General features: G+C 44.8%; 1 pseudogene; it reads left to right on the top strand.

The window, feature by feature from the left end:
- The first annotated feature begins 1169 nt into the window (after nt 1-1169).
- Nucleotides 1170-20349, top strand: LOC115189994 (protein FAM117B-like; annotated as a pseudogene).
- The last annotated feature ends 1855 nt before the right edge of the window (nt 20350-22204 follow it).

The raw sequence follows: 22204 nt of genomic DNA, 5'->3' as shown, positions 1-22204 counted from the left end.
ACAACATATTGACAACATAGTTACAACATACTGACAACATAGTTACAACATAATAACAACATAGTTACAACATAATGACAACATAGTGACAACATAGTGACAACATAATAACAACATAGTGACAACATAGTGACAACATAATAACTACATAGTTACAACATAGTGACAACATAATAACTACATAGTTACAACATAGTGACAACATAATAACTACATAGTTACAACATACTGACAACATAGTGACAACATAATAACTACATAGTTACAACATACTGACAACATAGTAACAACATAATAACAACATAGTGACAACATAGTTACAACATAGTGACAACATAGTTACAACATAGTGACAACATAATGACAACATAATGACAACATAATAACAACATAGTGACAACATAATAACAACATAGTGACAACATAGTGACAACATAATAACAACATACTGACAACATAGTTACAACATACTGACAACATAGTTACAACATAATAACAACATAGTTACAACATAATGACAACATAGTGACAACATAGTGACAACATAATAACAACATAGTGACAACATAGTGACAACATAGTGACAACATATTGACAACATAATAACTACATAGTTACAACATAGTGACAACATAATAACTACATAGTTACAACATACTGACAACATAGTAACAACATAATAACAACATAGTGACAACATAGTTACAACATAGTGACAACATAATGACAACATAATGACAACATAATAACAACATAGTGACAACATAGTGACAACATAGTAACAACATAATGACAACATAGTGACAACATAATGACAACATAATAACAACATAGTGACAACATAGTGACAACATACTGACAACATAGTGACAACATAGTGACAACATAGTGACAACATAATAACAACATAGTTACAACATAATGACAACATAGTGACAACATAGTGACAACATAATGACAACATAATGACAACATAGTGACAACATAATGACAACATAGTGAAACATAATGACAACATAATGACAACATAGTTACAACATAGTTACAACATAGTGACTCTCCACATCTTCGTGCTTAGATAACATCCTACCAATATACTCCCTAACCCAGTAACTCTTCTCTCCTCCAGATTGCTAAATTAGATAACATCCTACCAATATACCCCCTAACCCAGTAACTCTTCTCTCCTCCAGATTGCTAAATTACGACAGCAACTCCAGCGTAGTAAGCGCAGCAGCCGTCACCGCAGGGACAAGGACCGCAAGTCCCCCTTCAACGGTAGTCATGCTGCCATCATCCAGTCACAGGTACCCTACCCTGAGCCTCATTCTATCTACTCCTTCCCCTAACCTTTAGTTACAGAGAATACCCTAACCTTAACCTTTAGTTACAGAGAGTACCCTAACCTTTAGTTACAGAGAGTACCCTAACCTTTAGTTACAGAGAGTACCCTAACCTTTAGTTACAGAGAGTACCCTAACCTTTAGTTATAGAGAGTACCCTAACCTTTAGTTATAGAGAGTACCCTAACCCTAACCTTTAGTTACAGAGAGTACCCTAACCTTTAGTTATAGAGAGTACCCTAACCTTTAGTTATAGAGAGTACCCTAACCTTTAGTTACAGAGAGTACCCTAACCTTTAGTTACAGAGTACCCTAACATTTAGTTACAGAGAGTACCCTAACCTTTAGTTACAGAGAGTACCCTAACCCTAACCTTTAGTTACAGAGAGTACCCTAACCTTTAGTTACAGAGAGTACCCTAACCTTTAGTTACAGAGAGTACCCTAACCTTTAGTTACAGAGAGTACCCTAACCTTTAGTTATAGAGAGTACCCTAACCTTTAGTTACAGAGAGTACCCTAACCTTTAGTTATAGAGAGTACCCTAACCTTTAGTTATAGAGAGTACCCTAACCTTTAGTTACAGAGAGTACCCTAACCCTAACCTTTAGTTACAGAGAGTACCCTAACCTTTAGTTACAGAGAGTACCCTAACCTTTAGTTATAGAGAGTACCCTGACCTTTAGTTATAGAGAGTACCCTAACCTTGAGTTACAGAGAGTACCCTAACCCTAACCTTTAGTTACAGAGAGTACCCTAACCTTTAGTTATAGAGAGTACCCTAACCTTTAGTTATAGAGAGTACCCTAACCTTTAGTTATAGAGAGTACCCTAACCCTAACCTTTAGTTATAGAGAGTACCCTAACCTTTAGTTACAGAGAGTACCCTGACCTTTAGTTATAGAGAATACCCTAACCCTAACCTTTAGTTACAGAGAGTACCCTAACCTTTAGTTACAGAGAGTACCCTAACCTTTAGTTACAGAGAGTACCCTAACCCTAACCTTTAGTTACAGAGAGTACCCTAACCTTTAGTTACAGAGAATACCCTAACTTTTAGTTACAGAGAGTACCCTAACCTTTAGTTATAGAGAGTACCCTAACCTTTAGTTATAGAGAGTACCCTAACCTTTAGTTATAGAGAGTACCCTAACCTTTAGTTACAGAGTACCCTAACCCTAACCTTTAGTTATAGAGAGTACCCTAACCTTTAGTTACAGAGAGTACCCTAACCTTTAGTTACAGAGAGTACCCTAACCTTTAGTTACAGAGAGTACCCTAACCTTTAGTTATAGAGAGTACCCTAACCTTTAGTTACAGAGAGTACCCTAACCTTTAGTTATAGAGAGTACCCTAACCTTTAGTTACAGAGAGTACCCTAACCTTTAGTTACAGAGAGTACCCTAACCTTTAGTTACAGAGAGTACCCTAACCTTTAGTTACAGAGAGTACCCTAACCTTTAGTTACAGAGAGTACCCTAACCTTTAGTTATAGAGAGTACCCTAACCTTTAGTTACAGAGAGTACCCTAACCTTTAGTTACAGAGAGTACCCTAACCCTAACCTTTAGTTACAGAGAGTACCCTAACTTTAGTTACAGAGAGTACCCCAACCCTAACCTTTAGTTACAGAGAGTACCCTAACCTTTAGTTACAGAGAGTACCCTAACCTTTAGTTATAGAGAGTACCCTAACCTTTAGTTACAGAGAGTACCCTAACCTTTAGTTATAGAGAGTACCCTAACCTTTAGTTACAGAGAGTACCCTAACCCTAACCTTTAGTTACAGAGAGTACCCTAACCTTTAGTTATAGAGTACCCTAACCCTAACCTTTAGTTACAGAGAGTACCCTAACCTTTAGTTATAGAGAGTACCCTAACCTTTAGTTACAGAGAGTACCCTAACCCTAACCTTTAGTTACAGAGAGTACCCTAACATTTAGTTACAGAGAGAACCCTAACCTTTAGTTACAGAGATACCCTAACCCTAACCTTAGTTACAGAGAGTACCCTAACCTTTAGTTATAGAGAGTACCCTAACCTTTAGTTACAGAGAGTACCCTAACCCTAACCTTTAGTTATAGAGAGTACCCTAACGTTTAGTTACAGAGAGTATCCTAACCTTTAGTTACAGAGAGTACCCTAACCCTAACCTTTAGTTACAGAGAGTACCCTAACCTTTAGTTACAGAGAGTACCCTAACCCTAACCTTTAGTTACAGAGAGTACCCTAACCTTTAGTTATAGAGAGTACCCTAACCTTTAGTTACAGAGAGTACCCTAACCTTTAGTTATAGAGAGTACCCTAACCTTTAGTTATAGAGAGTACCCTAACCTTTAGTTACAGAGAGTACCCTAACCCTAACCTTTAGTTATAGAGAGTACCCTAACCTTTAGTTATAGAGAGTACCCTAACCTTTAGTTACAGAGAGTACCCTAACCTTTAGTTATAGAGAATACCCTAACCTTTAGTTACAGAGAGTACCCTAACCTTTAGTATAGAGAGTACCCTAACCTTTAGTTACAGAGAGTACCCTAACCTTTAGTTATAGAGAGTACCCTAACCTTTAGTTACAGAGAGTACCCTAACCTTTAGTTACAGAGAGTACCCTAACCTTTAGTTACAGAGAGTACCCTAACCTTTAGTTACAGAGAGTACCCTAACCTTTAGTTATAGAGAGTACCCTAACCTTTAGTTACAGAGAGTACCCTAACCTTTAGTTACAGAGAGTACCCTAACCCTAACCTTTAGTTATAGAGAGTACCCTAACCTTTAGTTACAGAGAGTACCCTAACCTTAGTTACAGAGTACCCTAACCCTAACCTTTAGTTACAGAGAGTACCCTAACCTTTAGTTACAGAGAGTACCCTAACCTTTAGTTACAGAGTACCCTAACCTTTAGTTACAGAGTACCCTAACCCTAACCTTTAGTTATAGAGAGTACCCTAACCTTTAATTGCAGAGTGTATCCTCATCCTAACTGTATGGTAGACATGGTTTCTCTGGTTGTTTCTCAGTATTCATACTGCCGTTCTCCACATTCTGATGCTCTGAGTACATTCTCCTACCATATTCTTTTGAGTGCGTTCTTGTCAGGACGAGAGTGTGGGGAGAATGTATAAAACGATACATTTGAGAAGCTCTCGCACTCCACCTCGTGTATTATCTCACGCTGCATCTCCCCATTCCCTGATCCTTCCCTGACCCCACTCCACCTTGGGTATTATCTCACGCTGCATCTCCCCATTCCTGATCCTTCCCTGACCCCACTCCACCTCGGGTATTATCTCACGCTGCATCTCCCCATTCCCTGACCCTTCCCTGACCCCACTCCACCTCGGGTATTATCTCACGCTGCATCTCCCCATTCCCTGATCCTTCCCTGACCCCACTCCACCTCGGGTATTATCTACGCTGCATCTCCCATTCCTGACCCTTCCCTGACCCCACTCCACCTCGGGTATTATCTCACGCTGCATCTCCCCATTCCCTGACCTTCCCTGACCCCACTCCACCTCGGGTATTATCTCACGCTGCATCTCCCCATTCCCTGATCCTCTTCCCGCAACGACAAAGGCAACAAAAGAGACCAAACAAGAGACATACAAAGTAAACGTTTTACTGCATAATAATCAGCTGGAAATGTGAACCGTAATAATCTGGCTAGCCAGCTAGTTAAACAGGCAAAAACAACCTAAAACTAATGTTATGCAAGGGTTATGGTTAAATAGGTAGATTTACATTTTTGTGGGTAGCTAGCTAGCCACCTAGCCCTACAGACGGCGGCAGTGTAGCCTAGTGGTTAGAGCGTTGGACTAGTAACCGAAGGTTGCAAGATCGAATCCCCGAGCTGACAAGTTAAAAATCTGTCGTACTGCCCCTGAACAAGGCAGTTAACCCACTGTTCCCCTGTAGGCCGTCATTGTAAATAAGAATTTGTTCTTAACTGACTTGCCTAGTTAAATAAAGGTAAAAAAAATAAATAGACTTACTATGGACTTATCCATCCCTGAACCTTCTTCCAGCCTGGACAACGGTGACAATAGAGACGAACAGGATATACACAAAGCAACCATTTTACTTCATAACTATCAGCTAGCTATATGTGAATCGGAATAATGTAGCTAACCAGATAGTATAACAGGCAAAATGACATAAAACTAATATTATGCAAGATAGATGTAAATTCTTCATGGGTAGCTAGCTAAACAATTCTTAGTGGCTATCTAGCTAGCTACAGTACTAGTAGCTAGCCAGTTAGCCCTAATGACTTATTATGGGCTGCAATCTACAGCTCGAAGGCAGGTAAACATCCCAAAATTAACACAGCATGTATTTATCAACGTAGCAAGAAGATAAAATTGTAGTCGGGCAACTTCTAAGATGTGAAACAGGCAACATTTCATTCTGAAATCAGGGGTGTATTTTCTCTCACTTCAGCTCAAATAATGTTGCATCATTTTTCACGTCGGGCATCATATTTCTTTGCATACTATCCGCATGATGATGACTGAAAACTTGCATCAACGCGTGAAATTATGTACAAACGGAGTTTGAGAAGTGGCCTCCATGATGCGTTTCACATACTTTGATTTGGACTCATACACCGACCCCCCCCCCCCCCTCGTGCTCGGAGCAAGGGGACAGGGTTTCTCTGTGTATTGTGAAGGTAGCAGTTGTGTAGCAGTATGGGGACAGGGTTTCTCTGTGTATTGTGAAGGTGTAGCAGTATGGGGGAAGGGTTTCTCTGTGTATTGTGAAGGTGTAGCAGTAGACAGGGTTTCTCTGGTATTGTGAAGGTGTAGCAGTAGACAGGGTTTCTCTGTGTATTGTGAAGGTGTGTAGTAGCAGTATGGGGACAGGGTTTCTCTGTGTATTGTGAAGGTGTAGCATGGTAGACAGGGTTTCTCTGTGATTGTGAAGGTGTAGCAGTATGGGGACAGGGTTTCTCTGTGTATTGTGAAGGTGTAGCAGTATGGGGACAGGGTTTCTCTGTGTATTGTGAAGGTGTAGCAGTATGGGGACAGGGTTTCTGTGTATTGTGAAGGGTGTAGCAGTATGGGGACAGGGTTTCTCTGTGTATTGTGAAGTGGGTGTGTAGCAGTATGGGGACAGGGTTTCTCTGTGTATTGTGAAGGTGTAGCAGTATGGGGGACAGGGTTTCTGTGTATTGTGAAGGTGTAGCAGTATGGGGGACAGGGTTTCTCTGTGTATTGTGAAGGTGTAGCAGTATGGGGGACAGGGTTTCTCTGTGTATTGTGAAGGTGTAGCAGTATGGGGACGGGTTTCTCTGTGTATTGTGAAGGTTGTAGCAGTATGTATGGGACAGGGTTTCTCTGTGTATTGTGAAGGTGTAGCAGTATGGGGACAGGGTTTCTCTGTGTATTGTGAAGGTGTGAGCAGTAGACAGGGTTTCTCTGTGTATTGTGAAGGTGTAGCAGTATGGGGGACAGGGTTTCTCTGTGTATTGTGAAGTGTCCTGGGTTTTGTGTTGTGAGAATTGTAGCAGTATGGGGGACAGGGTTTCTCTGTGTATTGTGAAGGGTGTAGCAGTATGGGGACAGGGTTTCTCTGTGTATTGTGAAGGTGTAGCAGTATGGGGACAGGGTTTCTCTGTGTATGTGTGAGAGTAGTGTAGCAGTATGGGGGACAGGGTTTCTCTGTGTATGTGAAGTGTGTAGCAGTATGGGGACAGGGTTTCTCTGTGTATTGTGAAGGTGTAGCAGTATGGGGACAGGGTTTCTCTGTGTATTGTGAAGGTGTGTAGCAGTATGGGGGACAGGGTTTCTCTGTGTATTGTGAAGTCGTTTGTAGCAGTATGGGGACAGGGTTTCTCTGTGTATTGTGAAGGTGTAGCAGTATGGGGACAGGGTTTCTCTGTGTATTGTGAAGGTGTAGCAGTTTTTCTTTTTGTTGTAGCAGTATGGTAGACAGGGTTTCTCTGTGTATTGTGAAGGGTGTAGCAGTATGGGGGACAGGGTTTTCTGTGTATTGTGAAGGGTGTAGCAGTAGACAGGGTTTCTCTGTGTATTGTGAAGGTGTAGCAGTATGGTAGACAGGGTTTCTCTGTGTATTGTGAAGGTGTAGCAGTATGGTAGACAGGGTTCTCTGTGTATTGTGAAGGTTGTAGCAGTATGGGGACAGGGTTTCTCTGTGTATTGTGAAGGTGTAGCAGTATGGGGGACAGGGTTTCTTGTGTATTGTGAAGGTGTAGCAGTAGACAGGGTTTCTCTGTGTATTGTGAAGGTGTAGCAGTAGACAGGGTTTCTCTGTGTATTGTGAAGGTGTAGCAGTAGACAGGGTTTCTCTGTGTATTGTGAAGGTGTAGCAGCTAGTAGCAGTAGGGGGACAGGGTTTCTCTGTGTATTGTGAAGTGTTGTAGCAGTATGGGGGACAGGGTTTCTCTGTGTATTGTGAAGGTGTAGCAGTATGGGGACAGAGTTTCTCTGTGTATTGTGAAGGTGTAGCAGTAGACAGGGTTTCTCTGTGTATTGTGAAGGTGTAGCAGTATGGTAGACAGGGTTTCTCTGTGTATTGTGAAGGTGTAGCAGCAGTATGGGGGACAGTGTTCTTCTGTGTATTGTGAGGTGTAGCAGTAGACAGGGTTTCTCTGTGTATTGTGAAGGTGTAGCAGTATGGGGGACAGGGTTTCTCTGTGTATTGTGAAGGTGTAGCAGTAGACAGGGTTTCTCTGTGTATTGTGAAGGGTGTAGCAGTATGGGGGACAGGGTTTCTCTGTGTATTGTGAAGGTTGTAGCAGTATGGTAGACAGAGTTTCTCTGTGTATTGTGAAGGTTGTAGCAGTAGACAGGGTTTCTCTGTGTATTGTGAAGGTAGCAGTTGTAGCAGTATGGGGGACAGGGTTTCTCTGTGTATTGTGAAGGTGTAGCAGTAGACAGGGTTTCTCTGTGTATTGTGAAGGTGTAGCAGTATGGTAGACAGGGTTTCTCTGTGTATTGTGAAGGTGTAGCAGTATGGTAGACAGGGTTTCTCTGTGTATTGTGAAGGTGTAGCAGTATGGGGGACAGGGTTTCTCTGTGTATTGTGAAGGTGTAGCAGTATGGTAGACAGGGTTTCTCTGTGTATTGTGAAGGTGTAGCAGTATGGTAGACAGGGTTTCTCTGTGTATTGTGAAGGTGTAGCAGTATGGGGACAGGGTTTCTCTGTGTATTGTGAAGGTGTAGCAGTATGGGGGACAGGGTTTCTGTGTATTGTGAAGGTGTAGCAGTAGACAGGGTTTCTCTGTGTATTGTGAAGGTGTAGCAGTAGACAGGGTTTCTCTGTGTATTGTGAAGGTGTAGCAGTATGGTAGACAGGGTTTCTCTGTGTATTGTGAAGGTGTAGCAGTATGGGGACAGGGTTTCTCTGTGTATTGTGAAGGTGTAGCAGTATGGTAGACAGGGTTTCTCTGTGTATTGTGAAGGGTAGCGGTAGGGGGACAGGGTTTCTCTGTGTATTGTGAAGGTGTAGCAGTATGGGGGACAGGGTTTCTCTGTGTATTGTGAAGTGTAGGTGTAGCAGTATGGTAGACAGGGTTTCTCTGTGTATTGTGAAGGTGTAGCAGTAGACAGGGTTTCTCTGTGTATTGTGAAGGTGTAGCAGTAGACAGGGTTTCTCTGTGTATTGTGAATGTGGGTGTAGCAGTAGACAGGGTTTCTCTGTGTATTGTGAAGGTGTAGCAGTATGGGGGACAGGGTTTCTTTGTGTATTGTGAAGGTGTAGCAGTAGTAGACAGGGTTTCTCTAGGTATTGTGAAGGTGTAGCAGTATGGTAGACAGGGTTTCTCGTGTATTGTGAAGGTGTAGCAGAATGGTAGACAGGGTTTCTCTGTGTATTGTGAAGGTGTAGCAGTATGGAGACAGGGTTTCTCTGTGTATTGTGAAGGTGTAGCAGTATGGGGACAGGGTTTCTCTGTGTATTGTGAAGGTGTAGCAGTAGACAGGGTTTCTCTGTGTATTGTGAAGGTGTAGCAGTATGGGGACAGGGTTTCTCTGTGTATTGTGAAGGTGTAGCAGTAGGCAGGGTTTCTCTGTGTATTGTGAAGGGGTAGCAGTATGGGGGACAGGGTTTCTCTGTGTATTGTGAAGGTGTAGCAGTAGACAGGGTTTCTCTGTGTATTGTGAAGGTGTAGCAGTAGACAGGGTTTCTCTGTGTATTGTGAAGGTGTAGCAGTATGGTAGACAGGGTTTCTCTGTGTATTGTGAAGGTGTAGCAGTATGGTAGACAGGGTTTCTCTGTGTATTGTGAAGGTGTAGCAGTATGGTAGACAGGGTTTCTCTGTGTATTGTGAAGGTTGTAGCAGTAGACAGGGTTTCTCTGTGTATTGTGAAGGTGTAGCAGTATGGGGACAGGGTTTCTCTGTGTATTGTGAAGGTGTGTAGCAGTATGGGGACAGGGTTTCTCTGTGTATTGTGAAGGTGTAGCAGTAGACAGGGTTTCTCTGTGTATTGTGAAGGTGTAGCAGAATGGGAGACAGGGTTTCTCTGTGTATTGTGAAGGTGGTAGCAGTATGGTAGACAGGGTTTCTCTGTGTATTGTGAAGGTGTAGCAGTAGACAGGGTTTCTCTGTGTATTGTGAAGGTGTAGCAGTATGGGGGACAGGGTGTCTCTGTGTATTGTGAAGGTGTAGCAGTATGGTAGACAGGGTTTCTCTGTGTATTGTGAAGGTGTAGCAGTATGGGGGACAGGGTTTCTCTGTGTATTGTGAAGTGTTTTGTAGCATAGACAGGGTTTCTCTGGTATTGTGAAGGGTAGCAAGTATGGGGGACAGGGTTTCTCTGTGTATTGTGAAGGTGTAGCAGTAGACAGGGTTTCTCTGTGTATTGTGAAGGTGTAGCAGTATGGGGACAGGGTTTCTCTGTGTATTGTGAAGGTGTAGCAGTATGGGGGACAGGGTTTCTCTGTGTATTGTGAAGGTGTAGCCAGTAGACAGGGTTTCTCTGTGTATTGTGAAGGTGTAGCAGTATGGTAGCACAGGGTTTCTCTGTGTATTGTGAAGGTGTAGCAGTAGACAGGGTTTCTCTGTGTATTGTGAAGGTGTAGCAGTATGGTATAGACAGGGTTCTCTGTGTATTGTGAAGGTGTAGCAGTATGGGGACAGGGTTTCTCTGTGTATTGTGAAGGTGTAGCAGTATGGGGGGACAGGGTTTTCTCTGTGTATTGTGAAGGTGTACAGTATGGTAGACAGAGTTTCCTGTGTATTGTGAAGGTGTAGCAGTAGACAGGGTTTCTCTGTGTAATTGTGAAGGTGTAGCAGTATGGGGGACAGGGTTTCTCTCTGTGTATTGGTGAAGGTGTAGCAGTAGACAGGGTTTCTCTGTGTATTGTGAAGGTGTAGCAGTATGGGGGACAGGGTGCTCTGTGTATTGTGAAGGTGTAGCAGGATGGTAGACAGGGTTTCTCTGTGTATTGTGAAGGTGTAGCAGTATGGGGGACAGGGTTTCTCTGTGTATTGTGAAGGTGTAGCAGTATGGTAGACAGGGTTTCTCGTGTATGTGAGGTGTAGCAGTAGACAGGGTTTCTCTGTGTATTGTGATAGGTGTAGCAGTATGGGGGACAGGGTTTCTCTGTGTATTGTGAAGGTGTAGCAGTAGACAGGGTTTCTCGTGTATTGTGAAGGTGTGCAGTAGACAGGGTTTTCTCTGTGTATTGTGAAGGTGTAGGCAGTATGGGGACAGGGTTTTCTCTGTGTATTGTGAAGGTGTAGCAGTATGGGGACAGGGTTTTCTCTGTGTATTGTGAAGGTGTAGCAGTATGGTAGACAGGGTTTCTCTTCTGTGTATTGTGAAGGTGTAGCAGTATGGGGGACAGGGTTTCTCTGTGTATTGTGAAGGTGTAGCAGTATGGTAGACAGGGTTTCTCTGTGTATTGTGAAGGTGTAGCAGTATGGGGACAGGGTTCTCTGTGTATTGTGAAGGTGTAAGCAGTATGGGGGACAGGGTTCTCTGTGTATTGTGAAGGTGTAGCAGTAGACAGGGTTTCTCTGTGTATTGTGAAGTGTGTAGCAGTAGACAGGGTTTTCTCTGTGTATTGTGATAGGTGTAGCAGTATGGTAGACAGGGTTTCTCTGTGTATTGTGAAGGTGTAGCAGTAGACAGGGTTTCTCTGTGTATTGTGAACGGTGTAGCAGTAGACAGGGTTTCTCTGTGCTATTGTGTGAAGGATGATAGCTATAGACAGGGTTTCTCTGTGTATTGTGAAGGTGTAGCAGAATGGGAGACAGGGTTTCTCTCTCTGTGTCTCTAGGCCCAGATGCCGAATAAGGGTTAACCCATCTCTAAGGGTTAACCCTAACCCCATCTCTAAGGGTAACCCTAACCCCATCTCTAAGGGTTAACCCTAACCCCATCTCTAAGGGTTAACCCTAACCCATGTCTAAGGGTTAACCCTAACCCCATCTCTCAGGGTTAACCCTAACCCATCTCTAAGGGTTAACCCTTACCCCATCTCTCAGGGTTAACCCTAACCCCATCTCTAAGGGTTAACCCTAACCCCATCTCTCAGGGTTAACCTAACCCCATCTCTAAGGGTTAACCCTAACTCCATCTCTCAGGGTTAACCCTAACCCCATCTCTAAGGGTTAACCCTTACCCCATCTCTCAGGGTTAACCCTAACCCCATCTCTTAAGGGTTAACCCTAACCCCATCTCTCAGGTTAACCCTAACCCCATCTCTAAGGGTTAACCCTAACTCTACCACTAACCTTTCCCCTGTCTGTATGTAAGGCCCAGATGCCCAATAAGACCATCCTGATCCCCGTCCCCAAGTCGACGGCGCCGCGCTTCCGGAACAGCGTGGAGGGTCTCAACCAGGAGATCGAACGCATCATCATCCGCGATACACCGCAACTACGAGATGAGGTCATTATTGTGAGTCCTCGTTCACACACACACACACACACACACACACACACACACACACACACACACACACACCCACACACAACACACACACACACACAGACCACACACACACACACACACACACACACACACCACACACACACACACACACACCACACACACACACACACACACACAGACACACACACACACAGACACACACACACACACACACACCACAAATCAAGTGTTATTATTTATGTGTGCTTTTGGGTTCAGCCCCAGGATGTCCCAGACGGGCACCGCGCCCCCCCACCCATCCCCCTCCAGCGCAGCAGCTCCACCCGAAGCATCGACACGCAGACCCCCTCAGGGGGGGGCCTCGGGGGCGGTAAGCATAGCAACAGCAAGCAGCCGGCCCGACTCCATCTCTCCCTCCTACCTCACCATCCTCAACGATATGGGAGGAGGCAGCCCCTACCCCGCAGAGGAGAAAGGTACACACACACACACACACACACACACACATCCATAGCTTTGTCCCCCTCACCCTGAATATTGTGACTGACCTGCTCTCTGTCTGTCTGTCTGTCTGTCTGTCTGTCTGTCTGTCTGTCTGTCTGTCTGTCCTCTCTCTGTCTGTCTGTCTGTCTGTCTGTCTGTCTGTCTGTCTGTCTGTCTGTCTGTCTGTCTGCCTGCTGCCTGCCTGCCTGCCTGCCTGCCTGCCTGCCTGCCTGCCTGCCTGCCTGCCTGCCTGCCTGCCTGTCTGTCTGTCTGTCCTCAGATCTGGGTCCCTGCTCTCCTCTCCAGTATGCAGCGTCTCCGAAGCCCAACAACAGCTACATGTTCAAGAGGGAGCCGCCGGAGGGCTGTGAGAAGGTCAAGGTCTTTGAGGAGTCACTGTGAGTACAGCCTAAACCCTGACCCTAACCCCTGACCCTAACCCTAACCCCTAACCCCTAACCCTAACCATCCTGAGGGCTGTGAGAAGGTCAAGGTCTTTGAGGAGTCACTGTGAGTACAGCCTAACCCCTAACCCTAACCCCTGACCCCTAACCCCTGACCCCTAACCCTAAACGTCCTGAGGGCTGTGAGTACAGCCTAACCCTAAACCCTGAACCTAACCCCTAACCCCTAACCCTAACCCCTGACCCTAACCCCTAACCTTAACCCCTGACCCTAACCCCTAACCCTAAACGTCCTGAGGGCTGTGAGAGTACACCCTAACCCCTAACCCCTGACCCTAACCCCTGACCCCTAACCCCTGACCCTAACCCCTGACCCTAAACATCCTGAGGGCTGTGAGAGTACACCCTAACCCCTGACCCTAACCCCTAACCCTAACCCCTGACCCTAAACATCCTGAGGGCTGTGAGAGTACACCCTAACCCCTGACCCTAACCCCTGACCCTAACCCCCTGACCCTAACCCCTGACCCTAACCCCTTACCCTAAACATCCTGAGGGCTGAGTACACCCTAACCCCTGACCCTAACCCCTAACCCCTGAACCTAAACGTCCTGAGGGCTGTGAGAGTACACCCTAACCCCTAACCCCTGACCCTAACCCCTGACCCTAACCCCCTAACCCCTACCCTAACCCCTAACCCTAACCATCCTGAGGGCTGTGAGAGTACACCCTAACCCTGACCCTAACCCCTAACCCCTGACCCCTAACCCCTAACCCTAACCCCTGACCCTAAACATCCTGAGGGCTGTGAGAGTGCACCCTAACCCCTGACCCTAACCCCTGACCTCTCCTTTCTCATTTAAAATATCATAATAACAATACACATTAACAACAATTCCTCAACGCCTTATCCAAATCCATAGGATGTAGTGATCACAATATAGTAGCCATATCTAGGAAACCAAAGTTCCAAAGGCTGGGCCTAATATAGTGTATAAGAGGTCATACAATAGGTTTCATATGTTGATGATATGAAGAATATGTGCTGGTCTGTGGTGTGTAATGAGGAGCAACCAGACGCTGCACTGGACACATTTATGAAATTGATTCCAGTTACTAATAAGCACCCATTAAGAAAATGACTGTAAAAACGGTTAAAATCCCCGTGGATTTGATGAGGGATTGAAACATTTTATGGTTGAGAGGGATGAGGAAAAAGGAAAGGCATATAGGTCTGGCTGCACAACCGATTGGTAAACGTACTGCAAATGAAGGAATCATGTGACTAAACTGAATTAAAAGAAGAACTTACAATATGAAAACAAAGATAAATGACATAAAGAATGATGGTAAAAGCTTTGGAGCCCCTTCAATGAAATGTTGGGCAAAAAGGCAAACTCAGCTCCTTCATTCATTGAATCAGATGGCTCATTCATCACTAAACCCACTGATATTACTTTCATTATTTTTTTCCATTGCAAGATTGTAAAACTTAGGCATGACATGCCAACAACAAATGCTGAAACTACACACCAAGTATAACTGACCAAATTATGAAAGACAAGCGTTGTAATTTTGAATTCCGTAAAGTGAGTGTGGAAGAGGTGAAAAAAAGTATTGTTGTCTATTAACAATGACAAGCCAGCGGGGTCTGACAACTTGGATGGAAAATTACTGAGGATAATAGCGGACGATATTGCCATTCTTATTAGCCATATCTTCAATTTAAGCCTGTTAGAAAGTGTGTGCCCTCAGGCCTGGAGGGAAGCTGAAGTCATTCCTCTACCCTAGAATAGTAACCCCCCTTTACTGGCTCAAATAGCCCACCAATCAGCCTGTTACCAACCCTTAGTAAACTTCTGGAATTTTTTTTTGACCAGATACAATGCTATTTTACAGTAAACAAATTGACAACCGAATTTCAGCACGCTTATAGGGAAGGACACTCAACAAGCACAGCACTTACACAAATGACTGAGGATTGGCTGAGATAAATTGAGGATTAAAATGATTATGGAGGCTGTCTTGTTAGACTTATGTGCAGCTTTTGACATTATTGATCATAGTCTGCTGCTGGAAAAATGTATGTGTTATGGCTTTACACTCCCTGCTATAATGGCTTTACACCCCTGCTATAATGTGGATAAAGAGTTACTTGTCTAACAGAACACAGAGGGTGTCCTTTAATGGAAGCCTATAAAATATAATCCAGTTAGAATCAGGAATTCCCCAGGGTAGCTGTTTAGGCCCCTTGCTTTTAAAAATTTTTACTAACGACATGCCACTGACTTTGAGTAAAGACAGAGTGTTTATGTATGCAGACAACTCAACAGTATAGCACGTCAGTTACTACAGCGACTGAAATGACTGCAACACTCAACAAAGATCTGCAGTTAGTTTCAGAGTGGGTGGCAAGGAATAAGTTAGCCCTAAATATTTCTAAAACTAAAAGCATTGTATTTTGAACAAAACACTCACTAAAACCTAAACCTCAACTAAATCTTGTAATGAACAATGTGTAAATTGAGCAAGTTGAGGTGACTAAACTTCTTGGAGTTACCCTGGATTGTAAACTGTCATGGTCAAAACATATTGATGCAGTAGTAGCTAAGATGGGGAAAAGTCTGTCCATAATAAAGCTCTGCTCTGCCTTAACAACACTATCAACAAGGCAGGTCCTACAGGCCCTAGATTTGTCACATCTGGACTACTGTTCAGTCGTGTGGTCAGGTGCCACAAAAAAGGACTTAGGAAAATTGCAATTGTCTCAGAACAGGGCAGCACGGCTGGCCCTTGGATGTACACAGAGAGCTAACATTAATAATATGCATGCCAATCTCTCCTGGCTCAAAGTGGAGGAGAGATTGACTTCATCACTACTTTGTTTGTGAGAGGTATTGACATGTTGAATGCACAGAGCTGTCTGTCTAAACTACTGGCACACAGCTCAGACACCATCCCATACCCACAAGACATGCCACCAGAGGTCTGTTTAAAACTGACTGGGGCACAGCTCAGACACCCATCCATACCCCACAAGACATGCCACCAGAGGTCTGTTTAAACTACTGGCATTCAGCTCAGACACCCATCCATACCCCACAAGACATGCCACCAGATGGTCTGTTTTAAACTACTGGCATTCAGCTCAGACACCCATCCATACCCCACAAGACATGCCACCAAGAGGTCTGTTTAAACTACTGGCATTCAGCTCAGACACCCATGCATACCCCACAATGACATGCCACCAGAGGTCTGTTTAAACTACTGGCACACAGCTCAGACACCCATGTATACCCCACAAGACATGCCACCACGAGGTCTCTTCACAGTCCCCAAGTCCAGAACAGACTATGGGAGGAGCACAGTACTACAATAGAGCCATGACTACATGGAAACTCTATTCCACATCAGGTAACTGATGCAAGCAGTAGAATCAGATTTAAAAAACAGATAAAATACACCTTATGGAACAGCGGGGACTGTGAAGCAACACAAACATTGGCACAGACACATGCATACACATCCTCCTGACATATCAGCCTCCCCATATCCTCCTGACATATCAGCCCTCCCATATCCTCCTGAACATATCAGCTTCCCCATATCTCCTGACATATCAGCCTCCCCATATCCTCCTAACAGATCAGCCTCCACCATATCCTCCTAACAGATCAGCCTCCCCATATCCTCCAACATATCAGCCTCCCCATATCCTCCTGACAGATCAGCCTCCCCGTATCCTCCTAACCGATCAGCCTCCCACATCCTCCTAACATATCAGCCTCCCCATATCCTCCTAACATATCAGCCTCCCCCATATCCTCCTAACATATCAGCCTCCCCATATCCTCCTAACATATCAGCCTCCCCATATCCTCCCCATATCCTCCTAACATATCAGCCTCCCCATATCCTCCCCATAGCCTCCTAACATATCAGCCTCCCACATATCCTCCTGACATATCAGCCTACCCCATATCCCTCCTGAACATATCAGCCTCCCCTAATCCTCCTGACATATCAGCCTCCCCCATATCCTCCTGACATATCACCTCCCCATATCCTCCTGAACATATCAGCCTCCCCCATATCCTCCTAACAGATCAGCCTCCTCCCCATATCCTCCTGACATATCAGCCTCCCCATATCCTCCTAACATATCAGCCTCCCCATATCCTCCTAACAGATCAGCCCTCCCCATATCCTCCTAACATATCAGCCTCCCCATATCCTCCTAACATATAAGCCTCCCCATATCCTCCCCATCCTCCTAACATATCAGCCTCCCCCATATCCTCCCCATAGCCTCCTAACATATCAGCCTCCCCATATCCTCCTGCATATCCGCCTCCCCATATCCTCCTGAACATATCAGCCTCCCCACTATCCTCCTGACATATCAGCCTCCCATAGCCTCCTGACATATCACCTCCCCATATCCTCCTGAACATATCAGCCTCCCCATATCCTCCTAACAGATCAGCCTCCCCATATCCTCCTGACATATCAGCCTCCCATATCCTCCCTCGAACATAGCAGCCTCCCCATATCCTCCTAACAGATCAGCCCTCCCCATATCCTCCTAACATATCAGCCTCCCCATATCCTCCTGACAGATCAGCCTCCCCCATATCCTCCTGAACATATCAGCCTCCCCATATCCTCCTAACAGATCAGCCTCCCCATATCCTCCTAAAAGATCAGCCTCCCCATATCCTCCTAAGCAGATCAGCCTCCCCATATCCTCCTAACATATCAGCCTCCCCATATCCTCCTGACAGATCAGCCTCCCCATATCCTCCTGAACATATCAGCCTCCCCATATCCTCCTAACAGATCAGCCTCCCCATATCCTCCTAACAGATCAGCCTCTCCTCCTAACATATCAGCCTCCCCATATTCCTCCTAACATATCAGCCTCCCCCACACATTGTTTCCGCCATATCACTTGCGGCAGGTAATATCAAAGTAGAAGCTAACTGAGAGCATTATAACTAGCTGGAGCCCACCATAGTAGAAGCTAACTCAGAGCATTAAAACTAGCTGGAGCCCACCATAGTAGAAGCTAACTGAGAACATTAAAACTAGCTGCAGCCCACCATAGTAGAAGCTAACTCAGAGCATTATAACTAGCTGGAGCCCACCATAGTAGAAGCTAACTCAGAGCATTATAACTAGCTGGAGCCCACGATAGTAGAAGCTAACTCAGAGCATTAAAACTAGCTGGAGCCCACCATAGTAGAAGCTAACTCAGAGCATTATAACTAGCTAGAGCCCACCATAGTAGAAGCTAACTCAGAGCATTATAACTAGCTAGAGCCCACGATAGTAGAAGCTAACTCAGAGCATTAAAACTAGCTGGAGCCCACCATAGTAGAAGCTAACTCAGAGCATTATAACTAGCTAGAGCCCACCATAGTAGAAGCTAACTCAGAGCATTATAACTAGCTAGAGCCCACCATAGTAGAAGCTAACTCAGAACATTAAAACTAGCTAGAGCCCACCATAGTAGAAGCTAACTCAGAGCATTAAAACTAGCTGGAGCCCACCATAGTAGAAGCTAACTCAGAGCATTATAACTAGCTAGAGCCCACCATAGTAGAAGCTAACTCAGAGCATTATAACTAGCTAGAGCCCACCATAGTAGAAGCTAACTCAGAACATTAAAACTAGCTAGAGCCCACCATAGTAGAAGCTAACTCAGAGCATTAAAACTAGCTGGAGCCCACCATAGTAGAAGCTAACTCAGAGCATTATAACTAGCTAGAGCCCACCATAGTAGAAGCTAACTCAGAGCATTATAACTAGCTGAGCCCACCATAGTAGAAGCTAACTCAGAGCATTATAACTAGCTAGAGCCCACCATAGTAGAAGCTAACTCAGAAACATTAAAACTAGCTGCAGCCCACCATAGTAGAAGCTAACTCAGAGCATTAATAACTAGCTGGAGCCCACCATAGTAGAAGCTAACTCAGAGCATTATACTAGCTGGAGCCCACGATAGTAGAAGCTAACTCAGAGCATTAAACTAGCTGGAGCCCACCATAGTAGAAGCTAACTCAGAGCATTATAACTAGCTAGAGCCCACCATAGTAGAAGCTAACTCAGAGCATTATAACTAGCTAGAGCCCACGATAGTAGAAGCTAACTCAGAGCATTAAAACTAGCTGGAGCCCACCATAGTAGAAGCTAACTCAGAGCATTATAACTAGCTAGAGCCCACCATAGTAGAAGCTAACTCAGAGCATTATAACTAGCTAGAGCCCACCATAGTAGAAGCTAACTCAGAACATTAAAACTAGCTAGAGCCCACCATAGTAGAAGCTAACCTCAGAGCATTAAAACTAGCTGGAGCCCACCATAGTAGAAGCTAACTCAGAGCATTATAACTAGCTAGAGCCCACCATAGTAGAAGCTAACTCAGAGCATTATAACTAGCTAGAGCCCACCATAGTAGAAGCTAACTCAGAACATTAAAACTAGCTAGAGCCCACCATAGTAGAAGCTAACTCAGAGCATTAAAACTAGCTGGAGCCCACCATAGTAGAAGCTAACTCAGAGCATTATAACTAGCTAGAGCCCACCATAGTAGAAGCTACTCAGAGCATTATAACTAGCTGGAGCCCACCATAGTAGAAGCTAACTCAGAGCATTATAACTAGCTAGAGCCCACCATAGTAGAAGCTAACTCAGAACATTTAAAACTAGCTAGAGCCCACATAGTAGAAGCTAACTCAGAGCATTATAAACTAGCTGGAGCCCACCATAGTAGAAGCTAACTCAGAACAGCCTTTTTGTGGCCATACTGGAATTACGCCTCTTATATAGGGAAAAGGGCTCTGCTCAGTAAATACCATAAATATCTGTCATATTAGTGTTGAATGACAATGGTGTGTGTTTGTTTTACAGTCCCAGACCCCTCCAGGAGATTCCTCCCTTCCTGTGTCCGGACCGTAACAAGGTGAACTTCATCCCTAAGAGTGGCTCAGGCCTTCTGCCTGGTCAGCATCCTGAAAACCCCTGCTGCCTGCCCCGGAGCTCAGCTTCAGATCAGGGGTTGGCCTCCGCAGCCTGTCCCCCAGCTTGGTGCCATCTGGGTGGGGGTTGGCCTGCGCAGCCTGTCCCCTTCCATGATGCCACTCGGTGGGGTGGGCCTCCGTAGCCTGTCCCCTTCCCTAGGAGTATCCTGGGGTACCAGCACGGTCCACCAGCAACCCTGCCTGCCCAGAACACCTGGAGGAACCAGAGAGCTAGAGCTCCCACTTTCTGCCCTGGAGGACAGACTGCTGAATAACATGACAGATAAACATAACGAACATAAAACCCTGCCACTGGAGACGCCTTCGACATGCTAACTCCCCTGGTCATAACTGTCCCCCTGGTTCTACCTGGTCATTCTAACTCCCACCCACGGTCCCAACCTGGTCCCAACATTCCACTGATCCGATGTACCGAGAGGATACAGGAAACTACTTTTTATTTCATCGCATTAAACCATGAAACCTCTCCACATTTTTAAATCCTTTTATGTATCTTGAATTAAGATGGCTTCCAGTGTGAGCTGGGTGGTTTTCCCATGGGTGAGTCTGGGCTGTGTGGTTTCCATGGTGACCCAGACTGTGTGGTTTTCCGCGGTGATCTGGGCTCAGAGATATCGTAGCAAAACTAAGATGGGGGGACGAAAGAAAAACAATATTGTGCCTGAAGAGACCTGTCTCGTGGTGTCTGTCCAGTGTTCTGCTTTGTCCTGCCCTCCTCTCGCTCTCTCTCTCTCAGTTCCTCCCTCCTTTCCTCCCTCCCTTCCTCCATCCCTTCCTTCATCCCTCCCCTTTCCTCCATCCATGCCATCCCTCCCCTTTCCTCCCTCCCTCCCTCCCTCCATCCCTACCCTTTCTCCCCCTTCCTCATCCTTCCCTTTTCCTCATTTAAGGTTGGTTAGGGGGTTAGGGGTCATTTAAAGGTTGGTTAGATGTCATTTAAGGCTGTTAGGCCGTCATTTAAGGCTGGTAGGCGTCATTTAAGGTGGTTAGGGGTCATTTAAGGTTGGTTAGGGGTCATTTAAGGTTGGTTAGGGGGTTAGGGATCATTTAAGGTTGGTTAGGGGTCAGTTTAAGGCTGGTTAGGGGGTTAGTGTAACTTACTTAGGGTTCGGTTACTCAGCTAGAATTAGGGCTGTATTTAATCTGGATGGCTGAAGCGTTACAGGACCGGTGTGCTAGAAATGTAAAGGTCATTTCCCATTGGAGAGCTGACATATGCAGCGTTGACCGTGAATGCAGTCTCTGCTAACACAGGAACGTTGCCTTTACATTTCTATCAGCTGGTTGAACATCAGCCATACAGATTGAATAGAGCCCTTAGAGTCGGGAGGAGTTTTGGGTGGTTATTACTAGAGCTCAGAGTTTATCCCGGTTTAGGGTCAGGGCTCTAAACGTTCTACAGAACTGTACAGACTTCTAAACTACCAGTACTGTCGACTCAGCAGAGAAATGAAGAGCTCTTCTGTCAAAGTAGACGTTATATTGGAGATGAATATTTGATCATGTTTTATAACCTGTAGCAGTAGAGATGGGGGGTTTCCTGTTAAAGGTCAACTTTGGACACGAAAAACAGTCCAAATCTGCATCGTTCCCAATTTTCACACGTAAATGGGGTGTGCCTTTGGTGGTACATCAGTGTCATTCTAGTCAGGTGTGCACATGACAAAGTACAGTTGAAGTCGGAAGTTACATACACCTTAGCCAAATACATTTAAACTCAGTTTTTTCACAATTCCTGACATTTAATCCTAGTAAAAATCCCCTGTTTTAGGTCAGTTAGGACCACTTTATTTAAGAATGGGAAATGTCAGAATATAGTAGAGAGAAATGATTTATTTCAGCTTTTATTTCTTTCATCACATTCCCAGTGGTCAGAAGTTTACATACACTCAATTAGTATTTGGTAGCATTGCCTTTAACAACTTAAACTTTGTCAAATGTTTCGGGTAGCCTTTCACAAGCTTCTATAGGATTGAGGGTCAGGGCTTTGTGATGGCCACCCCAATACCTTGACTTTGTTGTCATTAAGGCATTTTGCACCAACTTTGGAAGTATGCTTGGGGTCATTG

The sequence above is a fragment of the Salmo trutta genome, unplaced genomic scaffold (assembly GCF_901001165.1).
Source record: "Salmo trutta unplaced genomic scaffold, fSalTru1.1, whole genome shotgun sequence".
Lineage (NCBI taxonomy): Eukaryota > Metazoa > Chordata > Actinopteri > Salmoniformes > Salmonidae > Salmo > Salmo trutta.
This window is presented reverse-complemented; position numbering and strand designations above follow the sequence as displayed.